General features: G+C 40.2%; 1 pseudogene; it reads right to left on the bottom strand.

Moving 5' to 3' along the window:
• Positions 1-9,239: 9,239 nt before the first annotated feature.
• LOC129849046 (ecto-ADP-ribosyltransferase 5-like) lies at positions 9,240-10,726 on the bottom strand (annotated as a pseudogene).
• Positions 10,727-13,618: the final 2,892 nt, after the last annotated feature.

The raw sequence follows: 13,618 nt of genomic DNA, 5'->3' as shown, positions 1-13,618 counted from the left end.
TTGTAGGCCTGTTGTAAGGCAGGTCCTCACCAGACATCACTGGCAACAATGTCGCCTATGGGCACAAACCCACCGTCGCTGGACCAGACAGGACTGGCAAAAAGTGCTCTTCACTGACGAGTCACTTTTTATTCTCACCAGGGGTGATGATCGGATTTGCGTTTATCGTCGAAGGAATGAGCGTTACACCGAGGCCTGTACTCTGGAGCAGGATCGATTTGGAGGTGGAGGGTCTGGGGCGGTATGTCACAACATCATCAGACTGAGCTTGTTGTCATTGCAGGCAATCTCAACGCTGTGCGTTACAGGGAATACATCCTCCTCCCTCATGTGGTACCCTTCCTGCAGGCTCATCCTGACATGACCCTCCAGCATGACATAGCCAACAGCCATACTGCTCGTTCTGTGCGTGATTTCCTACAAGACAGGAATGTCAGTGTTCTGCCATGGCCAGCAAAGAGCCAGGATCCCAATTCCATTGAGCATGTCTGGGACCTGTTGGATCGGAGGGTGAGGGCTAGGGCCATTCCCACCAGAAATGTCTGGGAATTTGCAGGTGCCTTGGTGGAAGAGTGGGGTAACATCTCACAGCAAGAACTGGCAAATCTGGTGCAGTCCACGAGGAGGAGATGCACTGCAGTACTTAATGCAGCTGGTGGCCACACCAGATACTGACTGTTACTTTTGATTTTGACTCCCCCTTTGTTCAGGGACACATTATTCCATGTCTGTGGAACTTGTTCAGTTTATGTCTCAGTTGTTGAATCTTATGTTCATACAAATATTTACACATTTTAAGTTTGCTGAAAATAATCGCAGTTGATGAGAGGACGTTTCTTTTTTTGCTGAGTTTAGTTATCATGTATATAGTCATGATGAATGGTTAAGTGAGGATGTCTAGTAGTTATCATGTAGATGGTCATGATGAATGGTTAAGTGATGATGGCTAGTAGTTATCATGTTGATGGTTGGATACAGTGCTGAATGGTTAAGTGATGATTTCTAGTAGTTATCATGTTGATGGTTGGATACAGTGCTGAATGGTTAAGTGATGATGGCTAGTAGTTATCATGTTGATGGTTGGATACAGTGCTGAATGGTTAAGTGATGATGTCTAGTAGTTATCATGTTGATGGTTGGATACAATGCTGAATGGTTAAGTGATGATGTCTAGTAGTTATCATGTTGATGGTTGGATACAGTGCTGAATGGTTAAGTGATGATGTCTAGTAGTTATCATGTTGATGGTTGGATACAGTGCTGAATGGTTAAGTGATGATGTCTAGTAGTTATCATGTTGATGGTCATACTGAATGGTTAAGTGATGATGTCTAGTAGTTATCGTGTTGATGGTTGGATACAGTGCTGAATGGTTAAGTGATGATGTCTAGTAGTTATCATGTTGATGTTGGATACAGTGCTGAAATGTAAGTGATAATTCCACCTAGTGGTTAAAGTGAGATATCAACTCACCACAGAGGTAAAATAGTGGTATTACAGACTTGCTAACGGCTTTTTCTCAATGAATCCATCCTCCTCGCATCTTTCCTCCTCTGCTCCTCAAAACACATTGGATAATATGGTCCAAGAAGAGTGACCTTGGTCTTTCTCCTCTAATAGTGTTGTGAAGGAAGAGAGCAGACAGGAGGAGAGAAATCTAGGAAAGACTAATTGAGATAGAGCCTTAGTGTCAGAGAGAGACATAGAGAAAGAAGAAAATTAAGAGAATAAAAACTAAAAAACATTGAATTGTTTTAGATTTAGAGGATATTACGTAGACATGCAATCAGTAAAATGTCCTTTACCCATCTTCCTGATGGAATGTGATTGGATTATTAAAAAAGTATCGTTTGCAGTTGGACACACACAAAAAGCAGAACAGTACTGAGAGGGCACGCCCGAATGAATGCATGAGCACACACACAAGTCTGAAGTTCCCCTTTTACAACCTCTGAGAAAGATGCAAACATCGATTCATAGGTCATATTAGTTTATAACAGAGGAAACCATCTTGTTCATGAGAGTCTCAGCTTTCAATATAGTAGTTATAATAGTTTGTAGGCGTTTTTGTGAGAAGACTGATTTTTGGGACGTATCATGGTCTGAAAAACACCCCTCTAACTCTGCCACGTTTCACCAGAGATGTGGAAGTGTGATATCGGCGGATGAGATGGATTAAGACGCAGTCCATGCAAAAAAACACAGATCTTTAGTTATCCATTTGACTACAATGGTCGTGCCCTGCCGAAATCGAATTAACATAACTAAGAAATCCCCATCAAAATCAGTTTGTTTTAATAACTTCTTATGGCTGCAGTCCCGATATCGGGACCAATATGACAACAGCCAGTCCAAGTGCAGGGCGCCAAATTCAAAAACCAGAAATCTCATAATTAAAATTCCCTCAACATACATGTGTTTTATATCATTTTAAAGGTAATCTTGTTGTTAATCCCACCAAACTGTCCGATTTCAAATAGGCTTTTCAGCGAAAGCACTACAAACGATTATGTTAGGTCACCACAAAACTAAAAATAATCACAGCAATTTTTCCCAGCTAATGATAGCATCACAAAAACCAGAATGGAGATAAAATGAATCACTAACCTTCGATTATTTTCATCAGATGACACTCATAGGACTTCATGTTAAACAATACATGCGTGTTTTGTTTGATTCAATTCATATTTATATCAAAAAATCTAAGTTTACATTGAGGCTACAAGATTCACTAAATGAAAAAAGATCAAGTGACTTTGCATAGCCCATCGTTTCAACATGAATACTCATCATAAATATAGATGATAATACAAGTTATACACATTGAATTATAGATATACCTCTCCTTAATGCAACCGCTATGTCAGATTTTTTAAAAACTTGAAGGAAAAATAATTGCACGATATAATCTGAGACGGCAATCAAATTAGCATATCACAGCTGCAAAGATAGCATCACTATAAACAATAAAATAGATTAGAAATATTTCATTACCTTTGATGGTCTCGATCAGAAAGCCCAGCAGGAATCCCAGGTCCACAATAAATGTTTGTTTTGTTTGAAAAAATCCGTTATTTATGTCCAATTGTTAGTGCGTTTGGATAACATGTCCAAACGCTAATTCTGGTCAGCTTCATATTGGACAAAAACTTCAAAATGTGATATTACCGGTCGAAGAAACATTTCAAACTAAGTACTGAATCAATCATTAGGATGTTTTTAACATAAAGCTTCAATAAAGTTCCAACCGGAGTATTCCTTTTTGTCTGCGTGAGCAGTGGAACGTCAATGACTTGCATGAGGAAGTGGGATGATTGGCGCATGGTTGCTTGATGGACACCTGACTGATTCTGCTCTCATTCTCTCCCACAACATGTTAGAAGTCTCATAGGAATTTCTATTGATTGCTGACATCTAGTGGAACCCCTAGGCTATTGTGGTAAGCTAATATAATTCTATATTGTGTTTTCGCTGTAAAACACTTAAAAAATCGGAAATATTGGCTGGATTCGCAAGATGTTTATCTTTCATTTGCTGTACACCATGTATTTTTCATAAATGTTTTATGATGAGTATTTAGGTATTTCACGTTGCTCTCTGTAATTATTCTGGCTGCTTTGGTGCTATTTTTGATGGTGGCTGCAATGTAAAACTATGATTTATACCTCAAATATGCACATTTTCGAACAAAACATAAATGTTTTGTATAACACGTTATAGGACTGTCATCTGATGAAGTAGTTTCTTGGTTAGTGACTAATTTTATCTCTATTTTGTCAGTTTTGTGAAAGCTACCTATGCGGTGGAAACATGGTGAAAATATGCGGTTGTGTGTTTGGCTATTTTGGTTAGCTAATAGAAATACATATTGTGTTTTCGCTGTAAAACATTTTAAAAATCGGAAATGATGGCTGGATTCACAAGATGTTTATCTTTCATTTGCTGTATTGGACTTGTGATTTCATGAAAATTATATTATATGATATCCCTGTCCCGTTAGGATAGGCTATGCTAGTCAGCTTTTTTGATGATGAGGATCCCGGATCCGGGAGGGTGATGAAGTAGAGGTCTAATCATTCATAGAAAAAGGAAAACCACCAAGAAAAGGAAACAAGAAAGAAAACACAGGCGATGTGACTTCAGACAACACTCGCAATCGCTCATACAATTCCCAGCATGCACCAAACACTCAGCATAGAGAGAGAGAGAGAGAGAGAGAGAGAGAGAGAGAGAGAGAGAGAGAGAGAGAGAGAGAGAGAGAGAGAGAGAGAGAGAGAGAGAGAGAGAGAGAGAGAGAGAGAGAGAGAGAGAGAGAGAAGTTGTGTGCACTGCAGGCTGCTTTTTGTGTTACAGTATGTCTATACAACTCCATAGCTATACTCTATTCCACAGGAGGAGAGAAAGCATCACACAGATCCTTAGATCTTAATCGGGAAGAACTATTGCATATCAGAGAGACGTCAACTTACCAGCACTACAACCAGGAATACGACGTTCCCAAAGCAGATCCTTTGTCTGCACCTCCCTCCCAGGCCATATGATTCCAGAACTGATTCCAGAGGCCAACCCAAAACAACGCCATCGGAGGAGAGGGTGCCGGAGAGCTATTCTAGTGAGGCTTCGGGTGCGCACCACCCACTGCTTCCGAGTATATTACTCGCTAATGTCTAGTTCCTACTTAACAAAGTCGACGAAATTAGGGCAAGAGTTGCTTTCCAAAGAGATATCCGGGATTGTAACATACTCTGTTTCACGGAGACATGGCTAGCTGTGGAAATGCTTTTGGAGTCCGTATAGCCAACGGGATGTTCAGTACATTGCGCCTACAGGAACAAACATATCTCTAGTAAGAAGAAGAAGAAGAAGGGTTTCATGACTAACGACTCATGGTGTAATTGTAACAACATACAAGAACTCAAGTCCTTTTGTTCACCTGACTTAGAATTTCACACAATCAAATGCAGACCGTATTACCTCCCAAGAGAACTTGCTTGGGTTATCGTCACAGCCGTGTATATCCCCCCGAAAGCGGATACCAAGAAGGGCATCAAGGAACTTCACTGGACTTTATGCTAAATATATACTGAGGCTGCATTTATTGTAGCTGGGGATTTTAACAAAGAAAATCAGAGAACAAGGCTACCTAAATTCTATCAGCATATCGATTGCAGTACACGAGCGAGTAACACACTCGACCACCGCTACTCTAACTTACTCAATGCACACAAGGTCCTCCCCCCCCTCCTTTTGGTAAATCTGGCCATGACCCCATCTTTTCGCTCTACTCCTATAGGCAGAAACTAAAACAGGAAGTGCCCATGCTTAGGTCTATCCAACGCTGGTCTGACCAATCTGATTCCAAGCTTCAAGATTGCTTCGATCACGTGGATTAGTATATGTTCCGGGTAGCCTCAGACAATAACATTGACGTACACGTGTACGTCAATGGAAGTGTTATAAGGAAGTGTATAGGAGACGTTGCACCCGCTGTAACTATTAAAACCATCTCTAACCAAAAACTGTGGATTGATGGCAGAATTTGCGCAAAATTGAAACCAACAACCAATCAGTAACATAATGGTGAACATAAACACAATATTGATGGGGTGGAGGGAATCGGTATCATAATGGTGAATATAAACACAATATTGATGGGGTGGAGGGAATCGGTATCATAATGGTGAATATAAACACAATATTAATGGGGTGGAGGGAATCGGTATCATAATGGTGAACATAAACACAATATTAATGGGGTGGAGGGAATAGGTAACATAATGGTGGATTTAAAATAACACAGTGCACATACCTACAAATGTTAACAAATCACACATTACCATTAGATTCAATTTCAACAAACTACTTTACAATTTCCAGAAGTACAGTTTTGATCTTAATCTGAGCAAGCAATGCAGGTTAAAAGTTTTTAACAGGATCATTACAACAGAAAGAGGGAAAGTTACTTTGGTTCTCATTGGACATCGGTGGAAGGTAGTATAACGCTGAATATGAATTTATTAACTTATATCAACTTACTTTAACTTATGAAATCATTAAGACAAACTAACCCTGATTCAGATGACCATCCTTCCCATGCTAGTTTACGGAGACATAATTTATAGATTGGCAGGTAAGGGTGCTCTCGAGCGGCTAGGTGTTCTTTACCATTCGGCCATCAGATTTGCCACCAATGTTCCTTAGGACACGTCAAGGCACTCTATACTCCTCTGTAAACTGGTCATCTCTGTTTACCCATCACAAGACCCACTGGTTGATGCTTATTTATAAAACCGTCTTAGGCCTCACTCCCCCCTATCTGAGATATCTTCTGCAGCACCATCCTCCACATACAACACCCGTTCTGCCAGTCACTTTCTATTAAAGGTCCCCAAAGCACACACATCCCTGGGTCACTCGTATTTTCAGTTCGCTGCAGCTGGCGACTGGAACAAGCTGCAACAAACACTCAAACTGGACAGTTTTATCTCAATCTCTTCAAAGACTCAATCATGGACAGTCTTACTGACTGTTGTGGCTGCTTTGTGTGATGTATTGTCTCTACCTTCTTGCCCTTTGTGCTGTTGTCTGTGCCCAATAATGTTTGTACCATATTTTGTGCTGCTACCATGTTGTGTTGCTACCATGCTGTGTTGTCATGTGTTGCTGCCTAGCTATGTTGTTGTCTTAGGTCTCTCTTTATGTAGTGTTGTCTTTCTTGTCGTGATGTGTGTTTTGTCCTATATTTAAATATATTTTTTTTCCCCCAGCCCCCATGAGGCATTTTGCCTTTTGGTAGGCCGTCATTGTAAATAAGAATGTTTTTAACTGACTTGCCTAGTTAAATAAAGGTTAAATTAAAAATGTAAAATATATAAATGATGTCAAAAAATGACCAAAGAGGACAACACTAACTATTATGGGTCAAACTGGTTATAACTGGATCATTACAATGGAAAGAAGGACAGTTCAGATTTCTTTATGGTACATTGGTTGGGGTTGTGGAATGATCAGTGATATACAGAAAATATTAACATAATAAAGAGTATTAAGTAGCCTGTATCTGATGCTCCGTAAAGAAATATTTACACTTGACCCTCCCCTTGTACTGTCAAAAAATGTGCAGACCCTCCCAATATTAAAATTAACTAAACAAATGTATTACAACCACAAATTGCAATAACTAGCAATATGTTGAAAAACATGTTGCTACAATTAGTTTTATTAATTGTAATATTGGGAGGGTCTGCACATTTCTTGACAGTACACGGGGAGGGTCAAGTGTAAATATTGTTTTACGTTGTGGAAGGGGGTGATTTTATTTTTATGACACCTCGGAAAGTCAGAATATATATATATCTTTTTTTTTCCTGAGCTTTCTTATATCTGTCCCGTTCGTCGTAAGGATCGGACCAAGGCTCAGCGTGAGTAAAGTTCCACATAATTTTAATAAATCGAAACTCACTGAACAAAACAACAAACAACCAAATGAAACATGAAGCTACTGATGTGCACTAAGGCAACTATACACAGACAAGATCCCACAGCACAAATAAGGAAAATGGCTACCTAAATATGATCCCCAATCAGAGACAACGATAAACAGCTGTCTCTGATTGGGAACTATATCAGGCCAACATAGACATACAAAAACCTAATGACATACAAAAACCATAGACATACAAAAACTAGAGTACCCACCCTAGTCACACCCTGACCTAACCAAAATATATAGAAAAACAGAGATATCTAAGGTCAGGGCATGACAATATCTAGGACAGACACTTCCAAACCTTCTTCCTTTAGATGTCATTTTTATTTAAATGTTTTGCCATTTATAAATGTGTTATTCAATGTGTTTCTGTGGACTATAGTCGTAAAGTTCCAAATCAAATAGCTACAAATAACTGCAGCACGTTAGCTTAGTACCCCCCCTACCCCCCGTTGTCAAAGTAACAGTCGTCAAAGCAACAGTTTAGTGTCAAAGTGGATAGACGGTAGGTTGTGTGATTGTTCACTGCCTCCCTGTGACTTCTGTTTTCTCTGTCAGTGAACACGTGGCTGCTGAAAGGATTCTTGATAACTGAGCCCCACCCCCGTTGTCAAAGCAACAGTTTAGTATCAAAGTGGATAGACAGTAGGTTGTATGAGTGTTCACTGCCTCCCTGTGGCCTCTGTTGTCTCTGTTAGTGAACACAATGGCGGCTGAAAGGATTCTCAATTGCTGAACCCCGGCCCCTCTCTCCTCCCATCCCTGTCATAACATTGGCAAGGTTCCAGGCTGACTACATTGCAAACACCTGACAGAACTCACAATTCCTGGATAGGTGTTTAACATATCAGTTAACCAAATCATATGGTATAGCAATCTGATGCTCATTTGTTGATGCGTGCAACTCAACTGCAATATAGTTGGCCTGGAACGAGACAGCTCTCTCATTGTGGTTGATAGATTGAGCTCTGACCAACAGAAAACATCTAACCCTGCTACTGATCTCCCTCCCTCCCCAATCTTTCTTTGAATCTAAATATCTTTGCAGCCACTTCTAATTATATCTGAGAACAAAGAACAAACACATTTACTTCAAGTGAGCTGACATTAATATCTTTATAGCAGATGTACAGGCAGTGTCACGACTTCCGCCGAAGTCGGTCCCTCTACTTGTTCGGGCGGTGTTCGGCGGTCGACGTCGCCGGCCTTCTAGCCATCGCCGATCCACTTTTCATTTTCCATTTGTTTTGTCTTTGTTTTACACACCTGGTTTCAATTCCCCAATTACATGTTCACTATTTAACCCTCTGTTTTCCCCATGGTTTTTGTGCGTGTTTCTTTTATGTATTTTGGTCCTTTTGTGTGGGCTTGGTATTACTACATGTATTTGGTAATGTTGAGTAAAGTTACTTTTATTACTCATCTCTGCTGTCCTGCACCTGACTCCTCTGCACCAGCTACACCCAGACCCTTACAGGAAGTGGACAAATAGGACAGGAGATGCAATATTGCTGAATGCTTTTCTTTATTGGTTTTAACAAAAGCTGCAGTGCACATGACAACAAATGCCAATTCACTGGCAGAGGAAGTGTTAACAATCTAACAAACAAAGTGTGTAGCATTTATTACAGGACTGGTCTGACAATCTGAAAGTTGGGAAAGTTCTGCTTTTATTACTGAATATTTCCTGCATTTGTAGGCGGGAGCGATGATGGATGGGGACGCTGGGGGTTGCAATTAAATCTGCATGTCATATTTGATTGAAAGCAGAAAACTTTTGCTGCTGGTTTGATTTTATTCTCTTAACCATCTGGCAATTCAGGTCACTTTTTCCTTTCTTAGTACTCTGCAGTTTGTAGACGACATCACACCAGAGGTCTTTCTTGTCTTTTTTGTTCATCACCTTGGTGATTTTGAACACCTCGTAGGGGGGAATCAACACTTCTTTCTCATGTGGCAGCTGAGAGTACTTCCCCAGTGGGACACCAAAGTAGGTAGCGATCTCAAAACAGGATTTAGTTCCAAAGCCTTTAGCAATTCTCTTGTCTAAAGAGCTCGAGGTGAACTGTCCGTCTCGCATTGGAGTTTTTCCGTCATGGTGGAAAGTCACATTGGTTCCTCGGAAGGTATGGACATGCTTTTTAATAAACCGTTTCCAAAAATTGTTGTTCAGGATTCGTAAGGCATTGGTCAGAAGGAAGTGCAGGGAGTGGTACTGGAATGTTGTGGTGTAGTTCTCCTTTTGGGTACGAGTGGCAGCGTTGAATGACCTGTAAACGTTGGCTGTTGCATTCACATACACCTGGATTGCCAGGGAATAGTATTTAGACAGTTTTCCTTTTTCTTTGTAATGGTCCTCAGCAGCGGTCCAAGCCTGGTTGAAATCTTTGTTCTTTTGTCTCTCTTTTGGCAGGTAAAGGTCTAGCACCTTCCTGAACATCTTCACAGCCCTTGTAGGAGTCATCAACAGAGTCTGGAGCCATGTCTAAAGACATGCTGGATTTTGGATCATGCAGAGGGAGACTGACCTTTAGTAAATGGAAGAGAGAAATAGAGAAACAGGTGTGAAATATTATTATGATGAGAGACAGCTGTAAGTCTGTTAGATATTTATTTAGAGTTTAAGACGTTGGGGGTGGGTGGGAGGTGCTGAGTTGACATGGAATTGTTTTAAGATGGTCATACTATGGATCATTTAGCTATTTGATTTTGAATTTTAGGATCCCTTTAGGTATCAAAAAATATATAATAATAAGTAATAATAATTTGATGAAAAATTTAATGTTTTTGGCCTTTCCTTCTAACCCCATAGAAACACATTGGATAACACATTCATCAATGGCAGAAAGCAGTCAAAAAATGAATCAGAAAAAACAAGGTTTTGAAGTGTCGGTCCTAAAGCCAGGAGATATAAGAAAACTCAGGAAATGTATATATTTCTTTACACATCTATAACGTCTTTTTTGGGGTAGGCACATAACTACCTTCATTCTTCGGTTTAAAACCGGTATCTGTTACCTTCAGACGAGTCCTGTGACACTTAACTTTGTCCATACTAAAATGTTGCCTGTTATTTTCCTCTTTCACTCTCTCTCTCTCTCAAAATAGTGTAGTATCTTACCATCTTGGAGTCCAGACCCAAAATCCAAGCCTGGATGAAATACATCACAGTAAAGGTTAGGATCTTATGTCTTGCCATGATGTCAAAATGTATTGGTCAAATGGCAACTTGTAAGATACAGAATCAGCATTCAAATGTTCAACTTTCAGGGGCCTTGTAATACCAGTGCTCTTGTGGTTACTTCCACAGTCCCGCCTCTCATGCTGAGAACAGGCACAAGTACCCCTCAAACACCATAGCACAGTGTACGTACAAACACACAGACACACAAACACACACACACACAAACACACACACACACACACCAAATTACTTATGAAAACTGTTTATTCACACTTCATTCATAGTGATCTATGTGTGAACATGACCAACACCAGCAACACCATTGCTGATAATGAGAAAAGGTTTCCCATAGTCACAGTACAGAAACACCCTTAAACCTCATCATCATCCTTCTCCTCTAATCAGGGACTGATTCTGGCCTGGAATACTGGTATAAAATATACCACTTTAATCAATCAATCACCCAGAATAGTGGAAAACAGCACTGCAGTGAAGATTGAGGCCCCCAGTCCAGGGTTTCCCAACCCTCTCCTCAGGGACATTTTTGTTTTAGACCTAATCTGGCACACCTCATTCAGTCTACTAACCATCAACCCCTTGACTAATTGATGCAGGTGTGTCTGTCTGGTGTCCCAGAGGAGAGGGTTGGGAAGTACTGCACCTACTGTACAGTGTAGTAGGGATCCCTGGTCCTGGAGTGCTGCAGGCACTTCCCGTTTGTCATTTAACCGACCTGGAAGACCAGGTGTTGAATTTAGGCAATCACTGAACTGCTCAATTAGCTCAGTAGCTCAGTGTGGTCTGTAGTTGTGACACAATCCTGCAGTACCTGCAGCAGTCCAGAAAGATGTTTGTCTAGCCTGTTGGGGATGGGGGCGCTGTTTAGACTATTTATGCTAATTTGGCTAATTTTTTAAACGGCTTCCCACAAAATCCTTGATCGTACAATATGCATATTATTATTATTATTGGATAGAAAACAGTCTATAGTTTCTATAGGAGTTGAAATTTTGTCTCTAAGTGGAACAGAGCCCATTCTACAGCAATTTCCCTGACATGGAGTCAGATTTGAGAAATGTTGGCCACTCTTCTGAAGTCAGTTAAAAGGGCACTGTCGTTGCTATGACTATACGGACACTTCTTACGTCTTCCCCTGGATGCCTTTACGTGATGACGATTCCAACGGGGTCGATTGCTCGTTCACAGGCCCTACAAATGAAAAAACCCTGAAGCTAGTCATTCTTTGGGAGCTGCGTCATGAGCATAGAGGACACCGGCGCGCACCTGTTCCAAGCGTTAGTTTAGCCTGTTATATTTCTCCGGTCATCTTTTCACTCGTTATAGGAGTTAAAAACATCATAAGGTAGTTAATTTAAAGCGTTTTATAGCAATTTATATCCGTTTAGTGCGATTTTGGGACATTTATTTTTGCAACGATGTGAAAAGTTGGGCACGCTTTTCAGTTCATCCCGAACGCAGTTGACATTTCCACATGGCAAGAGGACAGCTTTCCACCAAAAGACGATTTCTCCCAAGAAAGGATCCTTTGCCCAAGATACTGATGGAAGAACAGCTCAAGGTAGGACATTTTTATTATGATAAATCGTGTTTCTGTCGAAACATTTTAGTGGCTTAGGACGCCATGTTTTTTGACGTAGCTTCGCTTGGCGCAAACTGTATTGAAAAGTAAGGATAAATTAAAAAATGTAATAACGCAATTGTATTAAGAATTAAATTGTCTATCAATCCCTGTCCACCCTATATTTTTTAGTCACGTTTATGAGTATTTATGTATAAGAGTAGATCACTGTCTAAGTGGCGCAAGGACTTTTTCTTTACCAGCTTGTCTACATTTCACATTGTCTAACCATGATTTTGGTGGCTAAATATAAACATTTTCGATCAAACTGTATATGCATGTTGTAATGTGATGTTACAGGAGTGTCATCGGAAGAATTCTGAGAAGGTTAGTGAAAAAATTAATATCTTTTGGCGATGTTGACTTTTATCGCTCACTTTGGCTAGAATCAATGCTGGGCTGCTAATTGCTATGTGCTAAGCTAATATAACGATTTATTGTGTTTTCGCTGTAAGACACTTAGAAAATCTGAAATATTGTCTGTATTCACAGGATCTGTGTCTTTCGATTCGTGTATGCTGTGTATTTTTACGAAATGTTTGATGATTAGTAGTTAGGTAAACACGTTGCTCATTGTAATTATTCTAGTCCATTTGTGATGGTGGGTGCAATTGTAAACTATGCCATCTACCTGAAATATGCACTTTTTTCTAACAAAACCTATCCCATACCATAAATATGTTATCAGACTGTCATCTAATGAGTTTTTTTGTTGGTTAGGGGCTATAAATATCTTAGTTTAGCCGAATTGGTGATGGCTACTGGTGTTGGTGGACAAATAAAAGATGGTGGATTATGCTAATGTGTTTTTAGGTAATAGATGTACATCTTTACATATTGTGTCTTCCCTGTAAAACATTTTAAAAATCGGAAATGTTGACTGGATTCACAAGATCTGTGTCTTTCATTAGCTGTATTGGACTTTAATGTGTGAAAGTTAAATATTTTAAAAAAATATTTTTTTTGAATTTCGCGGCACTGGTTTTTCAGTGGGGGGGGGGGGGGGTGTGCCGCTAGCGCCACGCTGATCCTAGACAGGCTAGTCTGAGTTTAGTCTGCCAATCCTTCCTTTAGCTGGTGGAGTTAAATACTGCCCTCTTCTGGCTGCTGTGCAGAATGAACCATGTCAAATAACTGAAGCAGGGTTTCCCAAACTCAGCCCACGGGACCCCAAAGGGTGGTTTTGTTCTAGCTCTACACAGCTGGTTCAACTAATCATTAAGCTTTGATCATTTGAAACAGCTGTGTAGTGTTCAGCAAAAAGTGCACCCCTTGGGGTCCAGAGGACTGAGTTTGGGAAACACTG

The sequence above is a fragment of the Salvelinus fontinalis genome, unplaced genomic scaffold (assembly GCF_029448725.1).
Source record: "Salvelinus fontinalis isolate EN_2023a unplaced genomic scaffold, ASM2944872v1 scaffold_1347, whole genome shotgun sequence".
Taxonomy (NCBI): Eukaryota; Metazoa; Chordata; class Actinopteri; order Salmoniformes; family Salmonidae; genus Salvelinus; species Salvelinus fontinalis.
The sequence above is the reverse complement of the archived record's forward strand: the minus strand, read 5'-3'. Positions and strand labels throughout refer to the sequence as shown.